Source organism: Rattus norvegicus, chromosome 13 (assembly GCF_021556685.1).
Source record: "Rattus norvegicus strain SHRSP/BbbUtx chromosome 13, alternate assembly SHRSP_T2T, whole genome shotgun sequence".
Lineage (NCBI taxonomy): Eukaryota > Metazoa > Chordata > Mammalia > Rodentia > Muridae > Rattus > Rattus norvegicus.
The window spans coordinates 37,510,185-37,523,763 of NC_141546.1; the positions used below are offsets into that span (position 1 = coordinate 37,510,185).

The window sequence follows — 13,579 nt, forward strand, 5'->3', positions numbered from 1 at the left end:
AATCTGTTCCTCATACTTCACTATGTAAATCACTGGATTTCAAACGCAGAGAAAACTCTCTGTAATTACATAAGAGAACTTGTTAGCTATCCCATAGCTTTATTTTAGACTAAGTAGCAACTCTTCTATTTTTAATAACATTGCTGTTTTTTTTTAAGGAACTGTCTCTTACATCATGGGAGAGGAAAAAGAAAGACTATACAAGCTGAAGGAAAGGGGAAAAGGGGAGGGTGTTGTGGAATGATGTTCTCCGTGCCTAACGAGGGTATTACACTATGAGAACCTCATCAGCTGAGATTAAACACTTGAGACCTTCATCAGCCTGAGCCCCTCAACATTTCATCATGGAGGGGAGAGAGGTACATGAGGACTCCTCTACACCTGAGAATTTATGAGCAATTAAGAGGTGACAGGAGAAAGAGGCTCATGAGACTTTACCTCTACCTGAGAGTTTACAGGGATTTAAAAGTTGCAAGCAAAGAATGGTTCATATGACTCTACCCCCTGCCTGAAGTTATGTAGGTAAAGAGAGCTGGGTGGAGAAACATACATGTTCTTTAACTGTGGTTTCCCACAACCCACAGTCATAAAAATAACTCCACGTGTCCTAAGAACCAACCTTTATCAAGAAAATAAGATTTTGTTCTGTGAGGGTCATAAAAGTAGAATAATTAGAATTATTTCAGGTAGGGGAAGAGGATACTGGCAGGAAAAAGAGAGGGTAAAAGAGGTGGCAGATATGACCAAAATACATTATACACATCTAGAGAAATACCACACGAAAACCTGTAAGTATATATATATATATATGTATATATATATATATAATTAGTACATTATAATAAAATATTTTAAAGTTGGGACTGTCTCTTGCCTGATCTATATGGTTCAAATAATTTTAATAGAATTATATTCACCAAAGTTGCATCAGTGCATCAGTATGTACAGCAAGCAGTAGAAGCTCATGTTCTCTGTGATTCACTCAGCGACAGGTACAGCATGGGAAAAAAGTACCCTTGGCAAAAAGCTTTGAGAAAAAAAGAAGGAAAGAAAGAAAGAGAGAGAGAGAGAGAGAGAGGAAGAAGAAGAAGAAGATGAAGAAGAAGAAGGAAAGAGAAAGAAGAAAGAAGGAAAGAAAGAGAAAGAAGAAAGAAAGAAAAGAAAAGAAAAGAAGAGAAAAGAAAAGAAAAGAGGAGGATAACTTTAAAAAGGTTTTTTTAGTGATGTGCATACAGACTGGAAACATCTACTGAGGTTGACTGGCCAGAGCCTGGAAATCCTTTAGAACTTATGAAAGATCGAGGATTTTATAGTAGAAGTATCTATATAATTAGGAGAAGACACAGGACACATGTGGAGGACTTTGATAAACAGCAGAGGTGATAAGTCACATATCAGTTTGGATTTTCACTTCCTGAATGTGGCCTAGAAGCAAATCAATGCTTTGCTTCCCTGAGATCAGTGTTTATGAAGTATCACAGGAATGACAGAAGATCAAAGCATGAAAAACGGTCCTCTTAAAATGATGGCTCAAAAGAGAATTCAAGAAGGATTGGTAAAGAAGCCCAGAGGAGGGCACTGTCCAGCATCAATAGGGAGAAAAGCCCTTGGTCCTGTGAAAGCTGGTTTCCCCAATGTAGAGAACACCAGGGCATTGAGGTGATAGTGGGTGGCTGGGAGTGGGAGCGTCCACACAGAAGCAGGGGGAGGGAGGAGGGAGTGTGGAAGAGGGGGGAAAGTGGATAAGATTTGAAATATAAATACATAAAATATTCAAAAAATTAAAAGAAAGAAAAAATGAAAAAAAAAGAAGTTCTGAGTATTACTAAGATAAAAGGAGAGTGCATGGTGAGGAACAGAGCAATTACACACAGCTGGGACACAAAGGACACACATGGTTCATGCATGGAGAACAACGTGAGAAGGAAAGTTAATTCCTCACGGCTTGGTCTGGCTCCAGGACTGATTGCTTTTTACAGTATTTAGCAACCAGGACTGATTGTTTTTACAGTATTTAGCAAGAAATATCAAATGATACACAAAATAATGTTGTGATGCTTTGTCATCAGCGAAAATCATACAGGATTCACAGGTCATCAGCATGTCTGAACAACAGAGTTCTTCTTTCACAGCACTTGGTAAAGCCAAGGCATGCTTTCCAGCTACACAGTTAAGACTGGATGAAAATGGATCTCGGGAAGTTCTTGTAGTAGAATTAAGCAGGAAGGATTTCTTGAGTCTAATGGCAGTTATGGTGTTACCAAGGCTTTGAATTTTGTTGGTTATGGAAAGTTATGGGACAAAAACTATAACAGAAGCAGAAAAATCAACAAAGTGACATTTTGGGTGAGCATGAAGAGATTATATATATATGATATATATATATATATATATATATATACTGATTATATATACTGATATATATGAGATTATATATATATTACTGCTTTATTTTTATTTGATTTTATTTAAATTTATACATACACACATGTGTATGTGTGTTTGTGTGTGTGTGTGTGTGTGTATTTATGAATGCAGATAGCCATGGAGTCTTGAAAAAGAAATCAGATACTTTGCTTTGGACTATATTTATAGGCAATTGTAAGGTTTCTGACACGGGTGGTAGGAACTGAACTCAGAAATTCTGAAACAGTAGTGGGTACTCTGCACCACTACGCCATAACTCCAATTTGGGTTATTCTATTTTGAGATAGTATCTCACATTATAAGCCAGGCATTCCAACACTATGAGATGGGACAAGGGCTATTGTCAATTGTATGCATGTCTTTTGCAAATTGTTTTTGTAATTACACTGGAGATCCATCAAGCAATGCTGATGCACAATTAGGAGTCTGGTAGCTGCCCTCCTTCCATAATCCTTCATTGGAGAGCAAATTCAGGAGAAAATGGATGTACTGAAACCTATTAAGAGTCATTAGGGCCCAGGGAAATGTCTTAGCATTAAAGAGGGTGTACATTGTCTGGCAACAATAGGAGGAAAAGTCCTTGGTCCTGTGAAGGCTTGATTCCCCAGTGTTGAGGAATGCCAGGGTATTGAGGTGGGAGTGGGTGGGTAGGAGGGGAGCATCGTCATAGAAGAGGGGCAGGGAATGGAAGAGGAAGGAACTGGGAAAGAGGATAACATTTGAAATGTAAATACATAAAATATACAATCAAATGAAAATAAAAAATAAAGGCAGCGGAAAAATATGAAAAAAGGAGGAGTGAGTACACTCACAGAGCACTGAATCCTCACATCCATGTCAGGCAGCTCTAGGGGATGCAAGGTTAACCTTCAGGCAGGCATGCATAGCACTCTACTCACATGGGCATATCCACATACATGTACACATAAATTAAAAATAATGTATTTTTTAAAGTTTTAATATTTAGAGTAAAAATATTTGGGTAATAGATTGATATGGTTAGCCGGTTGTGGTGGCACACACCAGTAGGATTTGCTGAAGGAGGCAGAGGCAAGAGGATCATGAGTTTGATGTCAGCCTGGGCTACACATTTGGGGTTCGGGATTTAGCTCAGTGGTAGAGCGCTTGGGTTCGGTCCCCAGCTCCGGAAAAAAAGGAAAAGGAAGAAGAAGAAGAAGAAGAAGAAGAAGAAGAAGAAGAAGAAGAAGAAGAAGAAGAAGAAGAAGAAGAAGAAGAAGAAGAAGAAGAAGAAGAAGAAGAAGAAGAGAAATGGTATGGTTAAAGATTCCATTCAAAAGTACTCATGGTAGCAATGACTTTCCTACAATTGCTTTCTTGTATTTATTATTAATATGAGCATATGTGCAAGTATGTGTGTTTGAATGTGCACACATGTGTGTTTTATGTGTATGTAAATTTGTGATGTGGTGTGTGTGTGTGTGTGTGTGTGTGTATGCTTGTGTAAATGCAGACAGGCTTATGTCACAGTATGCCTGAAGCTCAGAGGACGCCTTTTAAGAGTCAGTCAGTTCTTTCCTTCTATCATTATTGGATCCCAGATACCTAACTCAGTTCCTTAGGCTTGCTAGCCTTCTATCTGATGAGCCACTCTGATATCTCTGCACCAAAGTTTGAGGAATGTTCCTGAATAGCTCTGTTCTTTCATATTCAAAACTATCATCATTGTTAGTTCTATTCTGAGGAAAGCATCTGTCTATTTATGGGCTTGCAGTCTGTCAGCTGGAAAGCAGCTTCTGGTGGGCTTGGGTTACCTGAGGGACTGTCAGCAACTTCCAGCTTTTGTTACTGATAATGGCTGGAACTTTATTTTAGTTTTCTAGTTTGTCAGAAGAATAGTGCACAAAAGACAATGTGCTCCAACAATCCCTGGAGATTTAAATACCCAAATAATGATTATAAAACTGTAAAAGACAAAGGGAATAGATTAGATGCATGCTTATAACTTTCAACACACTTTCTCCATCAACCTTTAGTACGGATGTCTAAGTCCCAGATACTTCTCAGATGCCTTATAATTTTGTTCCTTCTGGCTAATTGATATTTCTGGTTGGATCTGATGTAGCTAATCAAGATTTTATTGTGCAAAAGTTAAAACCACACATTTGCTGCAGTACTATTTTCAAGTCTAATTGGGTTATTAAGCAAAATGCATTTGAACAACTAGACATAAAAGAAATGGATTTTAGTCTACCTTAAGATGCCAATTCTCTTCAAAACTGGCTGGTGAATGTTTTGCAGATATGCAAAGAAATGTAAAAAAGTATGTCAAATCTCCCAACCTTCTGCTTTAATAATCACTCAGAAGTTATTTTAAGAGACGTCTATATGATACAGACCCAGGGAATGAACTTAGAAAAAGCAAATGAGACATAACATTGTAGTTCATTTAAAGACAAGCTTCTGCTATAACATGGAAACCTTAAATATTTTCACGTACAAGGAGACGTTTTTCAAGATCCTGAGGTCCTAATTTTTTTTAAAAAGAATTCTGTGCAATAACTTTGCAAATGCGTCCGTGTAAAACTGCTTTTTGTGTTGTAGCTGGACAGCTTTTAAAATAGTGCTCTCCAATTATTTACCATGATGAAAGTTGAAAGATGGCTTCAGTGAAAATTTTATAGGAAGTGATCATTCATGTCTTAAGATTTTCTATAGAGCAATGGTGGGATGAAAATGGTTACAGAGTGACATTTGCCATCAGTGACAAGGGTGGTAGTCAGGCAGAGCTAACATAAGGAAGTAATAACTCATTCTAAACTTCCCAGAAATTCATGGCTTCCAAGAAGTTCATATCCATTCCTCATAAAGCTCAACCGATATACATTATATCCACAAGTACACAATAGTTAATGGTTGTATTAAAGTAGACTTTTATGTTTACAGTGCAGCTATAATTATGCAAAGAGAATGGACAGAGCTGGCAAGACCCACAGTCTTGAAATAATAGAACAAGTAGTGAGTTTTCTTAAAGACAATGGTATATTTGTACTGCCTATAATATCATCTATCTTTCATGGCCCTTTCTAAGAATAGACTTTTACATCTTCAAATAATTCTTACACTTTTTACTATCTACAAAGAAAGGATGTGCGTGCATGTCTGTAGCTATCAGAGGAGCAATTGTAAGTGTCTTGTCGATTGTTTTCCCTAAACACAGACACAAACACACATAAAAACATATACATAGAATAAAATAAATTTATTTTCTGTTCACATGTGAGTGTTCATGTGTAAATCAGAGATATCTTTGGGGAAGTAATTTCTCTTCTTCCTTGATGTATATTTCAGGAGTCAAATGCTGGGCCATTATGCTTTGTGGCCAAGGGCTTTTCCCACTGAGTCGTCTCAGTTGCCCAGTTGCCTAAGTGAACTGAGTGAAGTCACTACAATAGACAATCCTTAGGTATCAGGACTAAGTATAAAATAAATGATAAAATGTGAATTTGAAAGGATTAAAATATGTTTTGGAACCCATGATCCATTACAGTTTTGTTTATCAGACTGAGTGCTCTTGATAAATGCAAGTGTAATTTGAAAATGAAAAGCAGATATGTACACACTCATACCACAAAGATATGTATTAAAAACTGAGTGCAAACATCAGCATTTAAGAACTAACTCAAGGGGTTGGGGATTTGGTTCAGTGGTAGAGCGCTTGCCTAGCAAGCGCAAGGCCCTGGGTTCAGTCCCCAGCTCCGAAAAAAAGAATAGAAAAAAAAAAGAACTAACTCAAATATTTTAGTTTTAACTAATCTAAAGAGATAAGGATGTGAGAACTGTTACCTCGATGATTCTTGATGCGGCCACGCTGATATTCAACATTGACTATCCCAGTGTGACCTGATTTATCTCTTGTACTTAATTCCCACCACTCAGGGTCTCTACCATGTCCCTATCTGCTGGACCCACTCTGGGACCTTTCATGTCTCTATTCTACATGTGCTTAAAAGCATTATCTCCCATGTTTGTTTGTTTTCATAAATCATAAGTTCATACTTAATCTTCATATCAGTTTATATGTCCTTAGAATGGCATGTGGAGGCTTACCTCATTTTAATGTACTCTATCATTTGAATTAAATACATTTCCCCCTCTGCTATTTGCAATTTTCAAGTGGGAAGCAAGAGTGTATACAACTATTTTTATTCCTGGTACCTAGCACATTTCCTGATATTTAATTATTTAGAAGTAAATGAGAAAATGTGTGAAAAATGCAAAGCAATTAGCATTTAAAAGAGATCAAGATAGATTTTTTATAGCATTGTAGAGGAACTAAAATGTCCCCTTCTTGCCCTAAAATGGAATGTTTTAAAGAACAGTTTGGTGGAAACATAGTTTAGTTGAAAACTTTAAAAAACTTTATCTAGGTCAAAGTCTGCTACTATCTAGATTTCACATTTGACTTTCTGGGGTCTCATTCTCTAAGGAATAATATAAAAACACTTTCAGTTCTTGCTGACTGTCTCAGGGTACCTTCTTCTTCTTATATCTGGGGGAAAAAGTAGGGAACAGACAGAATGAGCTTTCAGAGGATATGCACTCTCTCTTTCATCTGCTAGTCACTCAAGAAAACACCATGATTGCAGGAAGACCCACAATATGGGTCCTTTAACCTCAAGTAGGCACCAGGATGTATTGACAAAGCTGTGCTTGTGCACTTTCATGATGTCAGCAGGGTGTACTTAACAATATCATTAAAGAACAGATATTTGTGTAGAAAATTTGTCTATGATAAAAGTTATTTGGCTTTGACTACATAATGCAGACCCTAAACTGAGACAGATACAGTGATACCTAGAGTCCTTCTCTTTATAGGGACAAAGAACTAAAAATGGCATTTCCTGACAGGGGAGAGTTCAAGCAAATCACCGTGCTTGAGGCTATGTTTACACATTCCATCTCATTGTAAACATTATAGTTTGGAGTTAATCTTCACATTTACGAACTTACAGAATTCATAACTGTTTATCCTTCATCTTAGACACACAGGCAAAAGGTTGCTTTAGGGATTTATAGGAAAAACAAGAGTTAGTAATTCTACCAAGGAAAGAAAACATTTGAATTCCAGAAGGTGACTCTATTAACAGCACACTACTGGTTAATTAAAGTCCTACAAATGGACATCATGAATAACCTTCATCTTTATTGTGGTTATAACACAGTATTACATTAGTATAGCATAATTTATTTCTCAGTGCCTGGTTTCTTATATTTTCAGAAAAAAGAGACTCCGGAAAGGATCATGGAGACAGTTGAGCAGGTGCGTTGATTCCAATGAAGCCTGATAACCTGTGTTTAATTCCCAGGCCCCACATGGCAGCATGAGAAAATTGCACAATGTTCTATAGCCTCTGTACATGGAATGTAGTATGTGAACATGAGCATGCACACACAAAAGAAATAAGGGTCTGGAGAGAGAAGAGGAGAATGAATGAAAGCATTGGAGGTAGGGCCTGGTAGTGTGTCTTTACCAGCTTTCTTTTTCTTATCCTCTCAGTAGGAGTAAACATGTTTGCAAATGTTTGTTCCATTTAAAAATTAAGTGAAAATCTATTCAATGTTAATGTAAGATGGGCCTAGAAAGACGATTTAGTCTTTAAGAATATATGCTGCTTGTCCAGAGGTCTGGAGTCTAGATCCCAGGACCCATGTCTAGCAGCCTATAGAAACTGCCTTTGTCTCCACCAAAGGAGATCTGATAGCCTGTTCTGGCTTCTGAAGGCACCTGTACTCACAAATCTACGTGTCCTCGACATTCTCTCTCTCTCTCTCTCTCTCTCTCTCTCTCTCTCTCTCTCTCTCTCTCTCTCTGTCTGTCTCTCTCTCTCTCTCATATTAATTTAGCTTGTGTAGCTTCATGGAAATCAGAAAAATTACTTTTCTCAAGTATTCTTTGAGATGACAGACACCTCCTAGTCCCTTGCTGTTTTTATCTAGGGAGAAAAGCAATGTTGCTTTTCAGAAGCATTGTCTAGGTTTGTTTACAACAGTGTACATATGCACATCTGTACCTCAGCATTAATAAAAACATTGTTTACTGGCCATCCAGGCTGCACCATGCACAGTGTAGGGTGTCAAGGGAAGGGTAAAACACACAGTGATACCTGAAGCAAACTTTCATGATGTGGTGGGAATTCAACATGCGAATACCACATTAAGAATCTGAGAGTGGCTTCAAAGGTGATTGTTTGCTAAAGCGACTGATTTGTTAGTTACCCATCCTGAGTTCAAGTCCTCAAACCAATTTTCCAAAAAAACTGGTATGTTCGCACATGAATCGGAAGTATGAACTGGGTATTTAGGATTAGGACAATTCAATAACAAGCAGCCATAGTTTACTCAGCAAATCCTAGATTAGTAAGAGAACTGATCTTAAGAAAAACGTAGGGAGTACCTGATGGCTGCCTTCTGGAGAAAATCTCTAACTCCCCACATGTGTGCACACATGTACACACATCTACCCCACACCTACGGACATATGAACATGAGCACACCCACAATCAGAGTTTTAATGGCAACACACTTTTACTTTTTGCTGATTGGGATGAATTTTTATGTATTTTGGCTGATTTCACACTAGCCTTTACTGTTTTCACATAGGTATTAATGTCCAAAGATGATTCCTGGCCTCTTGTTCAAGTTCAACATACTCTTTCCATTAACATCAGCAAGTGTGGCTTCTTCTGCTTGGTTCATTTACTAAGATGCTTTTGAGACCTGTCAAAATGACTTCCACCCTTTTTATTCCTTGACAGAGTAAAAGACTCAGACTTGGCTTAAGTCATATAATTTCCCAAATGGACTGGAATTTTCTGGCAGACCCACTTAGTGATTGCCATTTGACATGATCGCAAAGAACCAGAGATACAGTGTGTTAAGAAAGACTTCATCTACATTCCAGTGTTGGCTACGATGCTCTTTACTGGGCTGCAGGACCCCACCTTGATGAACTATCCTCTGAGTCATAGGAGATAACTTTTTTCCCAGAAAATTCTATGCCTTTTGTGCCCCACAGTGAGCTCTGAAGTCAGGAGCAGTCACCCATGATGAGCAGTAATACAATATCTGTGCTCTTCTTTGCATGCCTGTGTTTCTTAAAGATTTGATATAAATCAACACAAACATTTCGCATGTTGAATATTAAGCTCTTTTAATCATTTTTGAAGTTAGATTCAAAGAAAAGAGCTTTTTGTTGTTACAATCCCAGGAAAGAAATAAATCCTTTCTATTTTGAGAACTAGACTTTATGGATAAATGTTGGTCGGGTCACTCATGCCGGCATAGTCAGTCACCAGTGATGTGGATCAAGAATAGTCTTCAAGTCCTGGCACCTTTTCATCCCTGTGTAATCTCTGATTCATGAACTGTCTCAACCACACAGCAAACTTGCCATTCCAAAGTGTTGCTAAAGAAGTGGGGATTTGAAATTCTCCCCTGTGTATATCCAATAATGTCTTCTCAGTGCCTAGGAGGAACACTTTGGTTCTGAGTCCTCTAGGTTATAAATCTATAACTATCCCTGCAGATCTAGGGCATCCTCCATCCTGCTTTGCATGTATCTGCATCCTTCTCATTGACAAATAGCAAGTAACAGGGAACTGGTGAGATGGCTTAGCAATTAAAGGCATTTGCCACTTGAATTTGATACCCATGCTCAGCAAAGTAGAAAAAGAGAACCAACTTCCTCATGTTGTTTGATGACCTCCATATGTATATACACACACACACTCACATACACACACACACACACACACACACACACACACACACACACTGCTAGTACTCCCAGCTGATGAACATTTATTTCAAAAGAGTTAACTACATTACCTCCAGATTTAATTAGGGGAACAAAATTCAGTAGAACACAGACTGCCCTTACATTAAAAAATGATCTACTGAACTTTGTGTCCATGTGAATACAGAAGCCTATTGAGACCAGACGCAGACATTAAATCTCCCAGAATTTGAGAGACAAAAGGTTGTTATCTAATTAACACATGTAGGTGCTGAACACCAAACTGAGCTCCTTCGGAAGAAGGAAGAAGTACTCTTAACTGCTGAGCCATCTCTCCAGTTGCATTTTCACATTTTACTGGGTTTCCCATGCACTTTCTTCTTGACACTCTATCAAAAATGGTGCCCCTGAGGCAGAGAACACAGGTGCTGTAGTCACAGTGGAACTCTCCTTCTGTCCAGGCTCATATGAATTCATATAGGAAGGAAGAAGTAAATAGAAACAAAATAAAAAGGAAGCCTTGTCCTTACACCTGCCATATTGCGATTCCTTGTTTAATTGATTCTTCATTCCCTTTCGATCCTTACACACACCCATTCAAAATATCTGCTCTGCTCAGTTCTTATCTATCACACATAGAACACTGCTAGATTACTATATTTTTATAAACAGTTGCTGGAAGCATTTATTATTAGTATAAACAATGTTTTATATGCAAGATCATTTTAACATTTGAGCAAATACATGGCCTATGGATTTCATTCTTTTGAAGAGCAACATGATTTCTTTATTGGCTTTTTTCTTCCAAAGTTTAATGTTCAATTAGTTGTTTTAAGACTCATGTTCTATAGACTGAGGGACCAGAGATCCTCAAAGAGATTGTTAAAATCAAACATATAATAGGCAGTTTCCCTCAGCTGATATCCATGCAGCAGCCGGACACAATACACGATAAGAAACTTATCGGCAGGAGAGGGCAGAAAGGTGGTGGTTGGGGAGGGGAACACCCTTATAGAAGAAGGAGAGGGGGATGGTATACAGGGCTTATGTCCTGGAAACCAAGAAAGGGAATAACATTTGAAATGTAAATAAAAAATATCCAATTAAAAAAAGAAACTTCTATTTCTCTTCTGACATTAAACAGATAAATAAGAATAAAAGTCACATGTATACATCCAAACACCAGACAGAAGAATTATTTAGGCAAACTTCTTAGAAATAAATATAAAGTTACACTTCAGTTTTTTGATCAGCTCATTTCTTAGAACTCTAATGTAATGAAGGTCTCAGTGTAATTTATGATGGAGGGAAACTGCAGAGTTCCTCATGTGTTCTGACAGGTAAATAGATAGATGCTTTCAATACATACTGAAGCAGAATTGTGTGTAGTATTTTTCCAAAAACACATATCTCAGGTCATTTTATTCCTCAATTTACCTTTTCTCCACTATAATATAAAAGCCAGATCATAAATCTCTAATTATCATCATCTACAATATCATTTAAAAATCTCCCTTTTTACTGAACCCCCAGTGAATGTGATTGTTGGGGGGAGGGCGGTAATGGGGGGAGGATGGGGAGGGGAACACCCATATGGAAGGGGAGATGGAGAGGTTAGGGGGATGTTGGCCTGGAAATGGGAAAGGGAATAACAGTCGAAATGTAAATAAGAAATACTCAAGTTAATGAGGAAAAAAAGAAAGAAAGAACTCTCTAGGGCTGGAGAGATGGCTCAGTGGTTAAGAGCACTGACTACTCTTCCAGAGGTCCTGAGTTCAAATCCCAGCAAACACATGGTGACTCACAACCACATGTAATGGGATCTGATGCCCTCTTTGGTGTGTCTGAAGACAGCTACAGTGTACTTATATATAATAAATAAATCTTTAAAAAAATCTCCCTTTTTTACAGTACCTTTTGCAAGAGGTCTCAGCTTGATATTACATCAATAAATATCAAACTCATTTTATCCAAAAATTATGAGGGAAAACAAAGAATCATCTATTAGGTTATTTTGTTTGTTGAGTTATTGAATCTGCAAAATTCAATAATGTAAATTATTAACAAAGGTTCCTACCTCAGAGAGAATACTATTGTATTGGTGGGCACATACTCTAAATGAACTTGAATTTACAGAAGAAAACATTAAATCTTCTTTCCTATATTTATAAGGAAAATGGATTACCATGGGCCACCATGTCAATAAAAAGAGTAATAAAATTTGGAATATAATGAACAAAATAATTTTTATACAAAAATGAAAAGAAGTAAGCTGTTTTAAATTAGACATTATTCTGGAATCTAAAATTATAAATTCACAAACCAGTGTAAGGAGTGGTTTACATGGGAAAAATTTTCCAAGAGATCTCTCTGAAGTTAATAAGTCCACAGATGCTATTATCATCTTCTGAACATGCAAAATTACCTTTGCTGTGCAGGAGGCTTCCTTGAAAATGAAGGCTACCTCCCTTTAATTCTCTCCTTATTCCATAGGGTTAATCCCAAGTGCTCAATATTGAACCCAGCACTTGGCCAGTTCTTGACCACTGAGCTACACTAAGGCCTGTTATTTATTTATCCAAATGACAAACACATGATTCAAGTTATTATATACATCACATTAACGTGAAGGTATCACCCAGTCAAGCATCTGGAAAAATAAAACCAAACAGTTCAATAGATACTTGGTTAGACTTTCTGTGCCATAGATAAAGTTTCCTAATGGAACAAAAACATTTTTAGTGTTACAAATAAAATTTGACTTCTTAAAAAGATTAGTTTTACTTTATTTGTATGCTTATATCAGTGTATGCCTGCATAAACATATGCCAGTGTGAGTGTGTGCATTGTACATGAAGTTGCCTACAGAGGCTGTAAGGAGAATAGAAGAGTCTCTGGGGCTAGAGTTACTGGTGGGTGTGAGCTACCTGACCTATCTGCTCTGCTGCTGAAATTCTGGGACTTCTGTAAGAGCAGCAAGCATTCTTAACAAATAAGATATCTGAACCACAAACACCTTTTCAGTTCCCTCTCATCTACCTTCAAATCTCTCCTCTCCTCTGTTCTCTATCCCTCCCCTTCCTCTCTCTTTTGTCCCCACAAAAGGGTGGCATTTGCCTGAGTTTCTGCATGCATGTAGAAGCCATCAAACAACTTTGGCTGTTTTTCTCTGCCATTCTCTGCTCTATTGCCTTGGGAAAGGGTCTCTCACAGAAACTTATGCTATACTGACAGTTCAGTATCTTTCTGTTTCCTTTCCTCATATCGTCGTGGTCACAAGGGTACACACAGTTGTTTGTGTATTCTGTGTAGGTTCAAAAGCAGACCCCTGTGTTTCTACCCAGTCCCAAGTAAATTTCTTTTATAATAAACCTTGGTTATTTTCTGGTTGAGGGC

General features: G+C 37.6%; 1 protein-coding gene across 3 annotated transcripts in view; it reads right to left on the reverse strand.

Annotated features, from left to right (window-relative positions):
- Dpp10 (dipeptidyl peptidase like 10) overlaps window positions 1-13,579 on the reverse strand; it is a 1,656,730-nt gene that overhangs the window by 355,435 nt on the left and 1,287,716 nt on the right.